Source organism: Schistocerca americana, unplaced genomic scaffold, assembly GCF_021461395.2.
Source record: "Schistocerca americana isolate TAMUIC-IGC-003095 unplaced genomic scaffold, iqSchAmer2.1 HiC_scaffold_33, whole genome shotgun sequence".
Taxonomy (NCBI): Eukaryota; Metazoa; Arthropoda; class Insecta; order Orthoptera; family Acrididae; genus Schistocerca; species Schistocerca americana.
Window position 1 is genome coordinate 2,585,418 of NW_025726049.1, and position 21,127 is coordinate 2,606,544.

Sequence of the window (21,127 nt, forward strand, 5' to 3'; positions counted from 1 at the left end):
GTGACACTAGTTATAGGTTCCGATGCTTCACTTCAGGTTCACTGTATCCATCTGACCCTCTTATTGACGAAGAAAAACAGATATTGCATCGGAATTAAATACAAAAGGCACAATGCCACTTAAGTACAAGGAGACTGACCCTTCTTACTGTCTATGTTTTGAACCATTCCTGTGATACTAGTTATAGATTCCGATGCTTCACTTCAGGTTTACTGTATCCCTCGGACCTTCGTATTGACGATGAAACACAGAAATTGCATCGGAATTAAATAAAAAATACACAATGCCCTCTTAAGTACAAAAAGACTGACTCTTCTTACTGTCTATGTTTTGAACCATTCCTGTGATACTAGTTATAGATTCCGATGCTTCACTTCAGGTTTACTGTACCCCTCTGACCTTCTTATTGACGATGAAACACAGAAATTGCATCGGAATTAAAGACAAAAGACACAATGCCGACTTAAGTACAAGAAAACTGACTCTTCTTACTATCTATGTTTTGAATCATTCCTGTGACACTAGTTATAAATTCCGATGCTTCACTTCAGTTTTAATTAATCCCTCTGACCGTCTTATTGACGATGAAACACACAAATTGCATCGGAATTAAATACAAAAGGCACAATGCCGACCCAAGTGCAAGTAGTCTGGCTCTTCTTACTGTCTATGTTTTGAACCTTTCCTGTGGGACCGGTTTTAGATTCCGATGCTTCACTTCAGGTTTTCTGTATCCCTTGGGCCTTCTTATCGACGACGAACACAGAAATTGCATCGGAATTATATAGAAAATGCACAATGCCGACTTCAGTACAAGATAACTGTCTCTTTTTCCTGTCTTTGTTTTGAACCATTCCTGTGACACTAGTTATAGATTCCGATGCTTCACTTCATTATTACCTTATCCAGCTGACCTTCTTATTGACGATGAAACACAGAAATTGCATCGGAATTAAATACAAAAGGCACAATGCCGACTTAAGTACAAGAAGACTGACTCCTCCTACTGTCTATGTTTTGAACCACTCCTGTGACACTAGTTATAGATTCCGATGCTTCACTTCAATTTTACTGTATCCTTCTGACCTTCTTATTGACGATGAAACACAGAAATTGCATCGGAATTAAATACAAAAGGCACAATGCCGACTCAAGTACAAGAAGACTGACTCTTCTTACTATCTATGTTTTGAACCATTCCTGTGACACTAGTTATAGATTCCGATGCTTCACTTCAGTTTTACTGTATCCGTCTGACCTTCTTATTGACGATGAAACACAGAAATTGCATCAGAAATAAATACAAAAGGCACAACGCCGACTCAAGTACAAGAAGTCTGACACTTCTTACTGTCTATGTTTTGAACCATTCCTGTGACACTAGTTATAGATTCCGATGCTTCATTTCAGTTTTACTGTATCCTTCTGACCTTCTTATTGACGATGAAACACATAAATTGCATCGGAATTAAATACAAAAGGCACAATGCCGACTGAAGTACAAGAAGACTGACTCCTCTTACTGTATATGTTTTGAACCACTCCTGTGACACTAGTTATAGATTCCGATGCTTCACTTCAGGTTTACTGTATCCCTCTGTCCGTCGTACTGACGATGAAACACAGAAATTGCATTGGAATTAAATACAAAAGGCACAATGCCGACTCAAGCACAAGAAGACTGACCCTTCCTACTGTCTATGCTTTGAACCATTCCTGTGACACTAGTTATAGATTCCGATGCTTCACTTCAGGTTTACTTTATCCCTCTGACCTTCTTATTGACGATGAAACATAGAAATTGCATCGGAATTAAATACAAAAGGTTTACTGTATCCCTCTGACAAGAAAAGTGACTCTTCTTACTGTCTATATTTTGAACCATTCCTGTGACACTAGTTATAGATTCCGATGCTTCACTTCAGGTTTACTGTATCCCTCTGTCCGTCGTACTGACGATGAAAAACAGAAATTGCATTGGAATTAAATACAAAAGGCACAATGCCGACTGAAGCACAAGACGACTGACCCTTCCTACTGTCTATGCTTTGAGCCATTCCTGTGACACTAGTTATAGATTCCGATGTTTCGCTTCAGGTTTACTGTATCCGTCTGACCTTCTTATTGACGATGAAACATAGAAATTGCATCGGAATTACATACAAAAGGTTTACTGTATCCCTCTGGCAAGAAAAGTGACTCTTCTTACTGTCTATGTTTTGAACCATTCCTGTGACACTAGTTAAAGATTCCGATGCTTCACTTCAGGTTTACGGTATCCCTCTGACCTTCTTATTGACGATGAAACACAGAAATTGCATCGGAATTACATACAAAAGGTTTACTGTATCACTCTGACAAGAACACTGACTCTTCTTACTGTCTATGTTTTGAACCATTCCTGTGACACTAGTTATAAATTCCGATGCTTCATTTCAGGTTTACTGTATCCCTCTGACCTTCTTATTGACGATGATACACAGAAATTGAATCGGAATTAAATACAAAAGGCACTATGCCGACTCAAGTACAAGAAGACTGGCTCTTCTTACTGTCTATGGTTTGAACCATTTCTGTGACACTAGTTATAGGTTCCGATGCTTCACTTCAGGTTCACTGTATCCATCTGACCCTCTTATTGACGAAGAAACACAGATATTGCATCGGAATTAAATACAAAAGGCACAATGCCACTTAAGTACAAGGAGACTGACCCTTCTTACTGTCTATGTTTTGAACCATTCCTGTGACACTAGTTATAGATTCCGATGCTTCACTTCAGGTTTACTGTATCCCTCGGACCTTCGTATTGACGATGAAACACAGAAATTGCATCGGAATTAAATAAAAAATACACAATGCCCTCTTAAGTACAAAAAGACTGACTCTTCTTACTGTCTATGTTTTGAACCATTCCTGTGATACTAGTTATAGATTCCGATGCTTCACTTCAGGTTTACTGTACCCCTCTGACCTTCTTATTGACGATGAAACACAGAAATTGCATCGGAATTAAAGACAAAAGACACAATGCCGACTTAAGTACAAGAAAACTGACTCTTCTTACTATCTATGTTTTGAATCATTCCTGTGACACTAGTTATAAATTCCGATGCTTCACTTCAGTTTTAATTAATCCCTCTGACCGTCTTATTGACGATGAAACACACAAATTGCATCGGAATTAAATACAAAAGGCACAATGCCGACCCAAGTGCAAGTAGTCTGGCTCTTCTTACTGTCTATGTTTTGAACCTTTCCTGTGGGACCGGTTTTAGATTCCGATGCTTCACTTCAGGTTTTCTGTATCCCTTGGGCCTTCTTATCGACGACGAACACAGAAATTGCATCGGAATTATATAGAAAATGCACAATGCCGACTTCAGTACAAGATAACTGTCTCTTTTTCCTGTCTTTGTTTTGAACCATTCCTGTGACACTAGTTATAGATTCCGATGCTTCACTTCATTATTACCTTATCCAGCTGACCTTCTTATTGACGATGAAACACAGAAATTGCATCGGAATTAAATACAAATGGCACAATGCCGACTTAAGTACAAGAAGACTGACTCCTCCTACTGTCTATGTTTTGAACCACTAATGTGACACTAGTTACAGATTCCGATGCTTCACTTCAATTTTACTGTATCCTTCTGACCTTCTTATTGACGATGAAACACAGAAATTGCATCGGAATTAAATACAAAAGGCACAATGCCGACTCAAGTACAAGAAGACTGGCTCTTCTTACTATCTATGTTTTGAACCATTCCTGGGACACTAGTTATAGATTCCGATGCTTCACTTCAGTTTTATTGTATCCGTCTGACCTTCTTATTGACGATGAAACACAGAAATTGCATCAGAAATAAATACAATAGGCACAATGCCGACTCAAGTACAAGAAGACTGACACTTCTTACTGTCTATGTTTTGAACCATTCCTGTGACACTAGTTATAGATTCCGATGCTTCATTTCAGTTTTACTGTATCCTTCTGACCTTCTTATTGACGATGAAACACATAAATTGCATCGGAATTAAATACAAAAGGCACAATGCCGACTGAAGTACAAGAAGACTGACTCCTCTTACTGTATATGTTTTGAACCACTCCTGTGACACTAGTTATAGATTCCGATGCTTCACTTCAGGTTTACTGTATCCCTCTGTCCGTCGTACTGACGATGAAACACAGAAATTGCATTGGAATTAAATACAAAAGGCACAATGCCGACTCAAGCACAAGAAGACTGACCCTTCCTACTGTCTATGCTTTGAACCATTCCTGTGACACTAGTTATAGATTCCGATGCTTCACTTCAGGTTTACTTTATCCCTCTGACCTTCTTATTGACGATGAAACACAGAAATTGCATCGGAATTACATACAAAAGGCACAATGATGACTTAAGTACAAGAAAACTGACTCTTATTACTGTCTATGTTTTGAACCATTCCTGTGACACTAGTTATAGATTCCGATGCTTCACTTCAGCTTTACTGTATCCCTCTGACCTTCTTATTGTTGATGAAACACAGAAATTGCATCGGAATTAAATACTAAATGCACAATGCCGACTTAAGTACAAGAAAACTGACTTTTCCTACTGTCTATGTTTTGAGCCATTCCTGTGACACAAGTTATAGATTCCGATGCTTCACTAAAGGTTTACTGTATCCAGCTGACCTTCCTATTGACGATGAATCACAGAAATTGCATCGGCAATTAATACCAAAGGCACAATGCCGACTTAAGTACAAGAAAACTGACTCTTCTTACTGTCTATGTTTTGAACCAATCCTATGACACTAGTTATAAATTCCGATGCTTCAATTCAGTTTTAATGGATCCCTGTGACCTTCCTATTGTTGATGAAACACAGATCTTGCATCGGAATTAAATACAAAAGGCACAATGCCGACTTAAGTACAAGAAAACTGACTCTTCCTACTGTCTATGTTTTGAACCACTCCTGTGACACTAGTTATAGATTCCGATGCTTCGCTTCAGGTTTACTGTATCCCTCTGACCGTCGTAATGACGTTGAAACACAGAAATTAGATTGGAATTAAATACAAAAGGCACAATGCCGACTCAACTACAAGAAAACTGACTCTTCTTACTGTTTATGTTTTGAACCATTCCTGTGACACTAGTTATAGATTCCGATGCTTCACTTCAGGTTTACAGTATCCCTGTGACCTTCCTATTGTTGATGAAACACAGATATTGCATCGGAATTAAATACAAAAGGCACAATGCCGACTTAAGTACAAGAAAACTGACTCTTCTTACTGTCTATGTTTTGAACCATTCCTGTGACACTAGTTATAGATTCCGATGCTTCACTTCAGCTTTACCGTATCCCTCTGACCTTCTTATTGTTGATGAAACACAGAAATTGCATCGGAATTAAATACAAAAGACACAATGCCGACTTAAGTACAAGAAAACCGACTCTTTCTACTGTCTGTGTTTTGAACCATTCCTGTGACACTAGTTATAGATTCCGATGCTTCACTTCTGGTTTATTGTATCCCTCTGAGCTTCTTATTGACGATGAAACACAGAAATTGCATCGGAGTTATATACAAAAGGCACAATGCCGACTTATGTACAAGAAGACTGACTCTTGTTACTGTCTATGTTTTGAACCATTCCTGTGACACTAGTTTTTGATTCCGATGCATCACTTCAGGTTTACTGTATCCCTCTGACCGGCGTACTGACGTTGAAACACAGAAATTGCATCGGAATTAAATAGAAAAGGCACAATGGCGACTGAAGTACAAGCAAATTGACTCTTCTTACTGTCTATGTTTGGAACCATTCCTGTGACACTAGTTATAGATTCCGATGTTTCGCTTCAGGTTTACTGTATCCCTCTGACCTTCTTATTGACGATGAAACATAGAAATTGCATCGGAATTACATACAAAAGGTTTACTGTATCCGTCTGACAAGAAAAGTGACTCTTCTTACTGTCTATGTTTTGAACCATTCCTGTGACACTAGTTATAGATTCCGATGCTTCACTTCAGGTTTACGGTATCCCTCTGACCTTCGTATTGACGATGAAACACAGAAATTGCATCGGAATTACATACAAAAGGTTTACTGTATCCCTCTGACAAGAACACTGACTCTTCTTACTGTCTATGTTTTGAACCATTCCTGTGACACTTGTTATAAATTCCGATGCTTCATTTCAGGTTTACTGTATCCCTCTGACCTTCTTATTGACGATGATACACAGAAATTGAATCGGAATTAAATACAAAAGGCACAATGCCGACTCAAGTACAAGAAGACTGGCTCTTCTTACTGTCTATGGTTAGAACCATTTCTGTGACACTAGTTATAGCTTCCGATGCTTCACTTCAGGTTCACTGTATCCATCTGACCCTCTTATTGACGAAGAAACACAGATATTGCATCGGAATTAAATACAAAAGGCACAATGCCACTTAAGTACAAGGAGAATGACCCTTCTTACTGTCTATGTTTTGAACCATTCCTGTGACACTAGTTATAGATTCCGATGCTTCACTTCAGGTTTACTGTATCCCTCGGACCTTCGTATTGACGATGAAACACAGAAATTGCATCGGAATTAAATAAAAAATACACAATGCCCTCTTAAGTACAAAAAGACTGACTCTTCTTACTGTCTATGTTTTGAACCATTCCTGTGATACTAGTTATAGATTCCGATGCTTCACTTCAGGTTTACTGTACCCCTCTGACCTTCTTATTGACGATGAAACACAGAAATTGCATCGGAATTAAAGACAAAAGACACAATGCCGACTTAAGTACAAGAAAACTGACTCTTCTTACTATCTATGTTTTGAATCATTCCTGTGACACTAGTTATAAATTCCGATGCTTCACTTCAGTTTTAATTAATCCCTCTGACCGTCTTATTGCCGATGAAACACACAAATTGCATCGGAATTAAATACAAAAGGCACAATGCCGACCCAAGTGCAAGTAGTCTGGCTCTTCTTACTGTCTATGTTTTGAACCTTTCCTGTGGGACCGGTTTTAGATTCCGATCCTTCACTTCAGGTTTTCTGTGTCCCTTGGGCCTTCTTATCGACGACGAACACAGAAATTGCATCGGAATTATACACAAAATGCACAATGCCGACTTCAGTACAAGATAACTGTCTCTTTTTCCTGTCTTTGTTTTCAACCATTCCTGTGACACTAGTTATAGATTCCGATGCTTCACTTCATTATTACCTTATCCAGCTGACCTTCTTATTGACGATGAAACACAGAAATTGCATCGGAATTAAATACAAAAGGCACAATGCCGACTTAAGTACAAGAAGACTGACTCCTCCTACTGTCTATGTTTTGAACCACTCCTGTGACACTAGTTATAGATTCCGATGCTTCACTTCAATTTTACTGTATCCTTCTGACCTTCTTATTGACGATGAAACACAGAAATTGCATCGGAATTAAATACAAAAGGCACAATGCCGACTCAAGTACAAGAAGACTGACTCTTCTTACTATCTATGTTTTGAACCATTCCTGTGACACTAGTTATAGATTCCGATGCTTCACTTCAGTTTTACTGTATCCGTCTGACCTTCTTATTGACGATGAAACACAGAAATTGCATCAGAAATAAATACAAAAGGCACAATGCCGACTCAAGTACAAGAAGACTGACACTTCTTACTGTCTATGTTTTGAACCATTCCTGTGACACTAGTTATAGATTCCGATGCTTCATTTCAGTTTTACTGTATCCTTCTGACCTTCTTATTGACGATGAAACACATAAATTGCATCGGAATTAAATACAAAAGGCACAATGCCGACTCAAGTACAAGAAGACTGACTCCTCTTACTGTATATGTTTTGAACCACTCCTGTGACACTAGTTATAGATTCCGATGCTTCACTTCAGGTTTACTGTATCCCTCTGTCCGTCGTACTGACGATGAAACACAGAAATTGCATTGGAATTAAATACAAAAGGCACAATGCCGACTCAAGCACAAGAAGACTGACCCTTCCTACTGTCTATGCTTTGAACCATTCCTGTGACACTAGTTATAGATTCCGATGCTTCACTTCAGGTTTACTTTATCCTTCTGACCTTCTTATTGACGATGAAACACAGAAATTGCATCGGAATTACATACAAAAGGCACAATGATGACTTAAGTACAAGAAAACTGACTCTTCTTACTGTCTATGTTTTGAACCATTCCTGTGACACTAGTTATAGATTCCGATGCTTCACTTCAGCTTTACTGTATCCCTCTGACCTTCTTATTGTTGATGAAACACAGAAATTGCATCGGAATGAAATACTAAAGGCACAATGCCGACTTAAGTACAAGAAAACTGACTTTTCCTACTGTCTATGTTTTGAGCCATTCCTGTGACACAAGTTATAGATTCCGATGCTTCACTAAAGGTTTACTGTATCCAGCTGACCTTCTTATTGACGATGAATCACAGAAATTGCATCGGCAATTAATACCACAGGCACAATGCCGACTTAAGTACAAGAAAACTGTTTCTTCTTACTGTCTATGTTTTGAACCAATCCTATGACACTAGTTATAAATTCCGATGATTCAATTCAGTTTTAATGTATCCCTGTGACCTTCCTATTGTTGATGAAACACAGATATTGCATCGGAATTAAATACAAAAGGCACAATGCCGAGTTAAGTACAAGAAAACTGACTCTTCCTACTGTCTATGTTTTGAACTACTCCTGTGACACTAGTTATAGATTCCGATTCTTCACTTCAGGTTTACTGTATCCCTCTGACCGTCGTAATGACGTTGAAACACAGAAATTAGATTGGAATTAAATACAAAAGGCACAATGCCGACCCAACTACAAGAAAACTGACTCTTCTTACTGTTTATGTTTTGAACCAATCCTGTGACACTAGTTATAGATTCCGATGCTTCACTTCAGGTTTACAGTATCCCTGTGACCTTCCTATTGTTGATGAAACACAGATATTGCATCGGAATTAAATACAAAAGGCACAATGCCGACTTAAGTACAAGAAAACTGACTCTTCTTACTGTCTATGTTTTGAACCATTCCTGTGACACTAGTTATAGATTCCGATGCTTCACTTCAGCTTTACTGTATCCCTCTGACCTTATTATTGTTGATGAAACACAGAAATTGCATCGGAATTAAATACAAAAGACACAATGCCGACTTAAGTACAAGAAAACCGACTCTTTCTACTGTCTGTGTTTTGAACCATTCCTGTGACACTAGTTATAGATTCCGATGCTTCACTTCTGGTTTATTGTATCCCTCTGAGCTTCGTATTGACGATGAAACACAGAAATTGCATCGGAGTTATATACAAAAGGCACAATGCCGACTTATGTACAAGAAGACTGACTCTTGTTACTGTCTATGTTTTGAACCATTCCTGTGACACTAGTTTTTGATTCCGATGCATCACTTCAGGTTTACTGTATCCCTCTGACCGGCGTACTGACGATGAAACACAGAAATTGCATCGGAATTAAATACAAAATGCACAATGCCGACTCAAGTACAAGAAGACTGGCTCTTCTTACTGTCTATGCTTTGAACCTTTCCTGTGAGACCGGTTTTAGATTCCGATGATTCACTTCAGGTATAATGTATCCCTTGGACCTTCTTTCTGACGACGACACCCAGTAATTGCATCGGAATTGAATAGAAGAGGCACAATGCCGACTTATGTACAAGGAAACAGACTCTTCTTAATAACTATGTTTTGAACCATTCCTGTGACACTAGTCATAGATTCCGAAACATCACTTCAGGTTTACTGTATCCCTCTGACCCTCTTATTGACGATGAAACACAGAAAATGCATCGGAATTAAGTACAAAAGGAACAATGCCGACTTAAGTACTAGGAGACTGACTCTTCTTACTGTCTATGTTTTGAACCATTCCTGTGACACTAGTTATAGATTCGGATGCTTCACTTCAGGTTTACTCTATCCCTCTGACCGTCGTATTGACGTTGAAACACAGAAATTGCATCGGAATTAAATAGAAAAGGCACAATGGCGACTGAATTACAAGCAAATTGACTCTTCTTACTGTCTATGTTTTGAACCATTCCTGTGACACTAGTTATAGATTCCGATGTTTCGCTTCAGGTTTACTGTATCCCTCTGACCTTCTTATTGACGATGAAACATAGAAATTGCATCGGAATTACATACAAAAGGTTTACTGTATCCCTCTGACAAGAAAACTGACTCTTCTTACTGTCTATGTTTTGAACCATTCCTGTGACACTAGTTATAGATTCCGATGCTTCACTTCAGGTTTACGGTATCCCTCTGACCTTCTTATTGACGATGAAACACAGAAATTGCATCGGAATTACATACAAAAGGTTTACTGTATCCCTCTGACAAGAACACTGACTCTTCTTACTGTCTATGTTTTGAACCATTCCTGTGACACTAGTTATAGATTCCGATGCTTCACTTCAGGTTTACTGTATCCCTCGGACCTTCGTATTGACGATGAAACACAGAAATTGCATCGGAATTAAAGACAAAAGACACAATGCCGACTTAAGTACAAGAAAACTGACTCTTCTTACTATCTATGTTTTGAACCATTCCTGTGACACTAGTTATAAATTCCGATGCTTCACTTCAGTTTTAATTAATCCCTCTGACCGTCTTATTGACGATGAAACACACAAATTGCATCGGAATAAAATACAAAAGGCACAATGCCGACCCAAGTGCAAGTAGTCTGGCTCTTCTAACTGCCTATGTTTTGAACCTTTCCTGTGGGACCGGTTTTAGATTCCGATGCTTCACTTCAGGTTTTCTGTATCCCTTGGGCCTTCTTATCGACGACGAACACAGAAATTGCATCGGAATTATATAGAAAATGCACAATGCCGACTTCAGTACAAGATAACTGTCTCTTTTTCCTGTCTTAGCTTTGAACCATTCCTGTGACACTAGTTATAGATTCCGATGCTTCACTTCATTATTACCTTATCCAGCTGACCTTCTTATTGACGATGAAACACAGAAATTGCATCGGAATTAAATACAAAAGGCACAATGCCGACTTAAGTACAAGAAGACTGACTCCTCCTACTGTCTATGTTTTGAACCACTCCTGTGACACTAGTTATAGATTCCGATGCTTCACTTCAGTTTTTCTGTATCCTTCTGACCTTCTTATTGACGATGAAACACAGAAATTGCATCGGAATTAAATACAAAAGGCACAATGCCGACCCAAGTACAAGAAGACTGACTCTACTTACTATCTATGTTTTGAACCATTCCTGTGACACTAGTTATAGATTCCCATGCTTCACTTCAGTTTTACTGTATCCGTCTGACCTTCTTATTGACGATGAAACACAGAAATTGCATCAGAAATAAATACAAAGGGCACAATGCCGACTCAAGTACAAGAGGACTGACACTTCTTACTGTCTATGTTTTGAACCATTCCTGTGACACTAGTTATAGATTCCGATGCTTCATTTCAGTTTTACTGTATCCTTCTGACCTTCTTATTGACGATGAAACACATAAATTGCATCGGAATTAAATACAAAAGGCACAATGCCGACTCAAGTACAAGAAGACCGACACTTCTTACTGTCTATGTTTTGAACCAATCCTATGACACTAGTTATAAATTCCGATGCTTCAATTCAGTTTTAATGAATCCCTGTGACCTTCCTATTGTTGATGAAACACAGATATTGCATCGGAATTAAATACAAAAGGCACAATGCCGACTTAAGTACAAGAAAACCGACTGTTCCTACTGTCTATGTTTTGAACCACTCCTGTGACACTAGTTATAGATTCCGATGCTTTACTACAGGTTTACTGTATCCAACTGACCTTCTTATTGACGATGAATCACAGAAATTGCATCGGATTTACATACAAAAGGCACAATGCCGACTTAAGTACAAGAAAACTGACTCTTCTTACTGTCTATGTTTTGAACCATTCCTGTGACACTAGTTATATATTCCGATGCTTCACTTCAGGTTTACTGTATCCCTCTGACCTTCTTATTGACGATGAAACACAGAAATTACATCGGAATTAAATACGAAAGGCACAATGCCGACTTAAGCACAAGAAGACTGACTCTTCCTACTGTCTATGTATTAACCATTCCTGTTACACTAGTTATGGATTCCGATGCTTCACTTCAATATTAATGTATCCCTCTGACCGTCTTATTGACGATGAAACACAGAAATTGCATCAGAATTAAATACAAAAGGCACAATGCCGATTCAAGTACAAGAAGACTGACTCTTCTAACTGTCTATGTTTTGAACCATTCCTGTGACACTAGTTATACATTCCGATGCTTCGCTTCAGTTTTACTGTATCCTTCCTACCTTCTTATTGACGATGAAACACAGAAATTGCATCGGAATTAAATACAAAAGGTACAATGCCGACTCAAGTAGAAGAAGCCTGACTCTTCTTACTGTCTATGTTTTGAACCATTCCTGTGACACTAGTTATAGATTCCGATGCTTCACTTCAGTTTTACTGTATCCTTCTGACCTTCTTATTGACGATAAAACACATAAATTGCATCGGAATTAAATACAAAAGGCACAATGCCGACTCAAGTACAAGAAGACTGACTCCTCTTACTGCCTATGATTTGAACCACTCCTGTGACACTAGTTATAGATTCCGATGCTTCACTTCAGGTTTACTGTATCCCTCTGACCGTCGTATTCACGATGAAACACAGAAATTGCACTGGAATGAAATACAAAAGGCACAATGGCGACTCAAGTACAAGAAGACTGACTCTTCCTACTGTCTATGTTTTGAACCATTCCTGTGACACTAGTCATAGATTCCGACGCTTCACTTCAGGTTTACTGTATCCCTCTGACCTTCTTATTGACGATGAAACACTGACATTGCATCGGAATTAAATCCAAAAGGCACAATGCCGACCTAAGTACAAGAAAACTGACTCTTCTTAATGTTTATGTTTTGTACCATTCCTGTGACACTAGTTATAGATTCCGATGCTTCACTTCAGGTTTAATGTTTCCCTGTGACCTTCTTATTATTGATGAAACACAGAAATTGCATCGGAATTAAATGCAAAAGGCACAATGCCGGCTTAAATAAAAGAAAACTGACTCTTCCTACTGTCTATGTTTTGAACCATTCCTGTGACACTAGTTATATATTCCGATGCTTCACTACAGGTTTACTGTATCCAGCTGACCTTCTTATTGACGATGAATCACAGAGATTGCATCGGAAATTAATACAAAAGGAACAATTCCGACTTAAATACAAGAAAACTGACTCTTCTTACTGTCTATGTTTGAACCAATCCTGTGACACTAGTAATTAATTACGATGCTTCACTTCAGTTCTAATGTATTCCTGTGACCTTCTTATTGTTGATGAAACTCAGAAATTGCATCGGAATTAAATACAAAGGCACAATGCCGACTTAAGTACAAGAAAACTGACTCTTCCTACTGTCTATGTTTTGAACCTCTCCTGTAACACTAGTTATAGATTCCGATGCTTCACTTTAGGTTTACTATATCCCTCTGACCGTCGTACTAACGATGAAACACAGAAATTGCATTGGAATTAAATACAAAAGGCACAATGCCGACTCAAGTACAAGAATTCTGATTCTTCCTGCTGTCTATGTTTTGAACCATTCCTGTGACACTAGTTATAGATTCCGATGCTTCACTTCAGGTTTACTGTAACCCTCTGACCTTCTTATTGACGATGAAACACAGATATTGCATCGGAATAAAATTCGAAAGGCACAATGCCGACTCAAGTACAAGAAGACTGGCTCTTCTTACTGTCTATGTTTTGAACCATTTCTGTGACACTAGTTATAGATTCCGATGCTTCACTTCAGGTTTACTGTATCCCTCTGGCCTTCTTATTGACGAAGAAATACAGAAATTGCATCGGAATTAAATACAAAAGGCACAATGCCGACTTAAGTACAAGAAGACTGACCCTTCTTACTGTCTATGTTTTGAACAATCCCTGTGACACTGGTTATAGATTCCGATGCTTCACTTCAGGTTTACTGTATCCCTTGGACCTTCGTATTGACGATGAAACACAGAAATTGCATCGGAATAAAATACAAAAGGCACAATTCCGACTTAAGTACAAGAAAACTGACTCTTCTTACTGTTTATGTTTTGAACATTCCTGTGACACTAGTTATAGATTCCGATGCTTCACATCATGTTTACTGTATCCCTGTGACCTTCTTATTGGCGATGAAGCACAGAAATTGCATCGGAATTAAATACAAAATGCACAATGCCGACTTCAGTACAAGAAAACTGACTATTCTTACTGTCTATGTTTTGAACCATTCCTGTGACACTAGTTATATATTCCGATGCTTTACTTCAGGTTTACTGTATCCCTCTGACCTTGTTATTGACGATGAAACACAGAAATTACATCGCAATTAAATACCAAAGGCACAATGCCGACTTAAGTACAAGAAGACTGACTCTTCCTACTATCTATGTTTTAACCATTCCTGTGACACTAGTTATAGATTCCGATGCTTCACTACAGGTTTACTGTATCCAGCTGACCTTCTTATTGACGATGAATCACAGAAATTGCATCGGAATTAAATGCAAAAGGCACAATGCCGACTTAAGTACAAGAAAACTGACTCTTCTTACTGTCTATGTTTTGCACCTTTCCTGTGACACTAGTTATAGATTCCGATGCTTCACTTCAGTTTTACTGTATCCTTCTGACCTTCTTATTGACGATGAACCACAGAAATTGCATCGGAATTAAATACAAAAGGCACAATGCCGACCCAAGTACAAGTAGTCTGGCTATTCTTACTGTCTATGTTTTGAACATTTCCTGTGAGACCGGTTTCAGATTCCGATGCTTCACTTCAGGTTTACTGTATCCCTTGGACCTTCTTATTGACGACGAACACAGAAATTGCATCGGAATTATATAGAAAATGCACAATGCCGACTTCAGTACAACATAACTGTCTCTTTTTCCTGTCTTTGTTTTGAACCATTCCTGTGACACTAGTTATAGATTCCGATGCTTCACTTCCGGATTACCTTATCCAGCTGACCCTCTTATTGACGATGAAACACAGAAATTGCATCGGAATTAAATACAAAAGGCACAATGCCGACTTAAGTACAAGAAAACTGACTCCTCCTACTGTCTATGTTTTAACCACTCCTGTGACACTAGTTATACATTCCGATGCTTAGCTTCAGTTTTACTGTATCCTTCTGACCTTCTTATTGACGATAAACCACAGAAATTGCATCGGAATTAAATACAAAAGGCACAATGCCGACTCAAGTACAAGAAGACTGACTCTTCTCACTTTCTATGTTTTGAACCATTCCTGTGACACTAGTTATAGATTCCGATGCTTCACTTCAGTTTTACTGTGTCCCTCTGACCGTCGTACTGACGATGAAACACAGAAATTGCATTGGAATTGAATACAAAAGGCACAATGCCGACTCAAGTACAAGAAGACTGTCTCTTCCTACTGTCTATGTTTTGAACCATTCTTGTGACACTAGTTATTGATTCCGATGCTTCACTTCAGGTTTACTTTATCCCTCTGACCTCACTATTGACGATGAAACACAGAAATTGCATCGGAATTACATACAAAAGGCACAATGCCGACTTAAGTACAAGAAAACTGACTCTTCTTATTGTCTATGATTTGAACCATTCCTGTGACACTAGTTATAGATTCCGGTGCTTAACTTCAGGTTTACTGTATCCCTCTGACTTTCTTATTGGTGATGAAACACAGAAATTGCATCGGAATTAAATACTAAAGGCACAATGCCGACTTAAGTACAAGAAAACTGACTCTTCCTACTGTCTATGTTTTGAGCCATTCCTGTGACACTAGTTTTAGATTCCGATGCTTCACTACAGGTATACTGTATCCAGCTGACCTTCTTATTGACGATGAATCACAGAAATTGCATCGGCAATTAACACAAAAGGCACAATGCAGACTTAAGTACTAAAAAACTGACTCTTCTTACTGTCTCTGTTTTGAACCAAACCTGTGACACTAGTTATAAATTCCGATGCTTCACTTCAGTTTTAATGTATCCCTGTGACCTTCTTATTGTTGATGAAACACAGAAATTGCATCGGAATTAAATACAAAATGCACAATGCCGACTTAAGCACAAGAAAACTGACTCTTCCTACTGTCTATGTTTTGAACCACTCCTGTGACACTAGTTATAGATTCCGATGCTTCACTTCAGGTTTACTGTATCACTCTGACCGTCTTACTGACGATGAAACAAAGAAATTGCATTGGAATTAAATACAAAACACACAATGCCGACTCAAGTACAAGAAGACTGACTCTTCCTACTGTCTATGTTTTGAACCATTCCTGTGACACTAGTTATAGATTCCGATGCTTCACTTCAGGTTTGCTGTATCCCTCTGACCTTATTGACGATGAAACACAGAAATTGCATCGTAATTACATACAAAAGGCATAATGCCGACTTAAGTTCAAGAAAACTGACTCTTCTTACTATCTATGTTTTGAACCATTCCTGTGACACTACTTATAGATTCCGATACTTCACTTCAGGTTTACTGTATCCCTCTGACCTTCGTATTGACGATGAAACACGTAAATTGCATCGGAATTAAATACAAAAGGAACAATGCCGACTTAAGTACAAGAAGACTGACTCTTCTTACTTTCTATGTTTTGAACCATTCCTGTGACACTAATTATAGATTCCGATGCTTCACTTCAGGTTTACTGTATCCCTCTGACCTTCTCCTTGACGATGAGACACAGAAATTGCATCGGAGTTAAATACAAAAGGCACAATTCCGACTTATGTACAAGAAAACTGACTCTTCTTACTGTTTATGTTTTGAACATTCCTGTGACACTAGTTATAGATCCGATGCTTCACATTAGGTTTGCCGTATCCCTGTGACCCTCTTATTGACGATGAAACACAGAAATTGCATCGATATTAAATACAAAATGCACAATGCCGACTTCAGTACAAGAAAACTGACTCTTCTTACTGTCTATGTTTTGAACCATTCCTGTGACACTAGTTATATATTCCGATGCTTCACTTCAGGTTTACTGTATCCCTCTGACCTTCTTATTGACGATGAAACACAGAAATTACATCGGAATTAAATACGAAAGGCACAATGCCGACTTAAGCACAAGAAGACTGACTCTTCCTACTGTCTATGTATTAACCATTCCTGTTACACTAGTTATGGATTCCGATGCTTCACTTCAGTATTAATGTATCCCTCTGTCCGTCTTATTGACGATGAAACACAGAAATTGCATCAGAATTAAATACAAAAGGCACAATGCCGACTCAAGTACAAGAAGACTGACTCTTCTAACTGTCTATGTTTTGAACCATTCCTGTGACACTAGTTATACATTCCGATGCTTCGCTTCAGTTTTACTGTATCCTTCCTACCTTCTTATTGACGATGAAACACAGAAATTGCATCGGAATTAAATACAAAAGGTACAATGCCGACTCAAGTAGAAGAAGCCTGACTCTTCTTACTGTCTATGTTTTGAACCATTCCTGTGACACTAGTTATAGATTCCGATGCTTCACTTCAGTTTTACTGTATCCTTCTGACCTTCTTATTGACGATAAAACACATAAATTGCATCGGAATTAAATACAAAAGGCACAATGCCGACTCAAGTACAAGAAGACTGACTCCTCTTACTGCCTATGATTTGAACCACTCCTGTGACACTAGTTATAGATTCCGATGCTTCACTTCAGGTTTACTGTATCCCTCTGACCGTCGTATTCACGATGAAACACAGAAATTGCATTGGAATAAAATACAAAAGGCACAATGCCGACTCAAGTACAAGAAGACTGACTCTTCCTACTGTCTATGTTTTGAACCATTCCTGTGGCACTAGTCATAGATTCCGACGCTTCACTTCAGGTTTACTGTATCCCTCTGACCTTCTTATTGACGATGAAACACTGACATTGCATCGGAATTAAATCCAAAAGGCACAATGCCGACCTAAGTACAAGAAAACTGACTCTTCTTAATGTTTATGTTTTGTACCATTCCTGTGACACTAGTTATAGATTCCGATGCTTCACTTCAGGTTTAATGTTTCCCTGTGACCTTCTTATTATTGATGAAACACAGAAATTGCATCGGAATTAAATGCAAAAGGCACAATGCCGGCTTAAATAAAAGAAAACTGACTCTTCCTACTGTCTATGTTTTGAACCATTCCTGTGACACTAGTTATATATTCCGATGCTTCACTACAGGTTTACTGTATCCAGCTGACCTTCTTATTGACGATGAATCACAGAAATTGCATCGGAAATTAATACAAAAGGCACAATGCCGACTTAAATACAAGAAAACTGACTCTTCTTACTGTCTATGTTTGAACCAATCCTGTGACACTAGTAATTAATTACGATGCTTCACTTCAGTTCTAATGTATTCCTGTGACCTTCTTATTGTTGATGAAACTCAGAAATTGCATCGGAATTAAATACAAAGGCACAATGCCGACTTAAGTACAAGAAAACTGACTCTTCCTACTGTCTATGTTTTGAACCACTCCTGTAACACTAGTTATAGATTCCGATGCTTCACTTTAGGTTTACTATATCCCTCTGACCGTCGTACTAACGATGAAACACAGAAATTGCATTGGAATTAAATACAAAAGGCACAATGCCGACTCAAGTACAAGAAGACTGATTCTTCCAGCTGTCTATGTTTTGAACCATTCCTGTGACACTAGTTATAGATTCCGATGCTTCACTTCAGGTTTACTGTAACCCTCTGACCTTCTTATTGACGATGAAACACAGATATTGCATCGGAATAAAATTCGAAAGGCACAATGCCGACTCAAGTACAAGAAGACTGGCTCTTCTTACTGTCTATGTTTTCAACCATTTCTGTGACACTAGTTATAGATTCCGATGCTTCACTTCAGGTTTACTGTATCCCTCTGGCCTTCTTATTGACGAAGAAATACAGAAATTGCATCGGAATTAAATACAAAAGGCACAATGCCGACTTAAGTACAAGAAGACTGACCCTTCTTACTGTCTATGTTTTGAACAATCCCTGTGACACTGGTTATAGATTCCGATGCTTCACTTCAGGTTTACTGTATCCCTTGGACCTTCGTATTGACGATGAAACACAGAAATTGCATCGGAATAAAATACAAAAGGCACAATGCCGACTTGAGTACAAAAAGACTGACTCTTCTTACTGTATTTGTTTTGAACCATTCCTGTGACACTAGTTACCGATTCCGATGCTTCACTTCAGGTTTACTGTATCCCTCTGACCATCGTACTGACGAAGAAACATAGAAATTGCATCGGAATTAAATACAAAAGGCATAATGCCGACTCAAGTACAAGAAGACTGGCTCTTCTTACTGTCAATGTTTTGAACCTTTCCTATGAGACCGGTTTTAGAATCCGATGCTTCACTTCAGAATTAATGTATCCCTTGGACCTTGTTATTGACGACGATACACAGAAATTGCATCGGAATTAAGTAGAAGAGGCACAATGCCGACTCAAGTACAAGAAGACTGGCTATACTTCCTGTCTATGTTTTGAACCATTCCTGTGACACTAGTTATAGATTCCGATGCTTCACTTCAGGTCTAATGTATCCCTGTGACCTTCTTATTATTGATGAAACACAGAAATTGCATCGGAATTAAATACAAAAGGCACAATGCCGGCTTAAGTAAAAGAAAACTGACCCTTCCTACTGTCTATGTTTTGAACCATTCCTGTGACACTAGTTATATATTCCGATGCTTCACTACAGGTTTACTGTATCCAGCTGACCTTCTTATTGACGATGAATCACAGAAATTGCATCGGAATTAAATACAAAAGAGACAATGCCGACTTAAGTACAAGAAAACCGACTCTTCCTACTGTCTATGTTTTGAACCATTCCTGTGACACTAGTAATACATTCTGATGCTTCACTTCTGGTTAATTGTATCCCTCTGAGCTTCTTATTGACGATAAAACACAGAAATTGCATCGGAGTTATGTACAAAAGGCACAATGCCAACTTAAGTACAAAAAGACTGACCCTTCTTACTGTCTATGTTTTGAACCATTCCTGTGACACATGTTTTTGATTCCGATGCTTCACTTCAGGTTTACTGTATCCCTCTGACCGTCGTACTGACGATGAAACACAGAAATTGCATCGGAATTAAATACAAAATGCACAATGCCGACTCAAGTACAAGAAGACTGGCTTTTCTTACTGTCTATGTTTTGAACCTTTCCTGTGAGACCGGCTTTGGATTCCGATGCTTCACTTCAGGTTTACTGTGTCCCTTGGACCATGTTTCTGACGACGCAACACAGAAATTGCATCGGAATTGAATAGAAGAGGCACAATGCCGACTTATGTACAAGGAAACAGACTCTTCTTAATAACTATGGTTTGAACCATTTCTGTGACACTAGTCATAGATTCCGAAGCATCACTTCAGGTTTACTGTATCCCTCTGATCCTCTCATTGACGATGAGACACAGAAAATGCATCGGAATTAAATTCAATAGGCACAATGCCGACTTAAGTACTAGAAGACTGACTCTTCTTACAGTCTATGTTTTGAACCATTCCTGTGACACTAGTTATAGATTCCGATGCTTCACTCCAGGTTTACTGTTTCCCTCTGACCGTCGTATTGGCGATGAAACACAGAAATTGCATCGGAATTAAATACAAAAGGCACAATGCCGACTCAAGTACAAGAAGACTGGCTATACTTCCTGTCAATGTTTTGAACCATTCGTGGGACACTAGTTTTAGATTCCGATGCTTCACTTCAGGTTTACTGTATCCAGCTGCCCTTCTTATTGACGATGAAACATAGAAATTGCATCGGAATTACATACAAAAGGTTTACTGTATCCCTCTGACAAGAAAACTGACTCTTCTTACTGTCTATGTTTTGAACCATTCCTG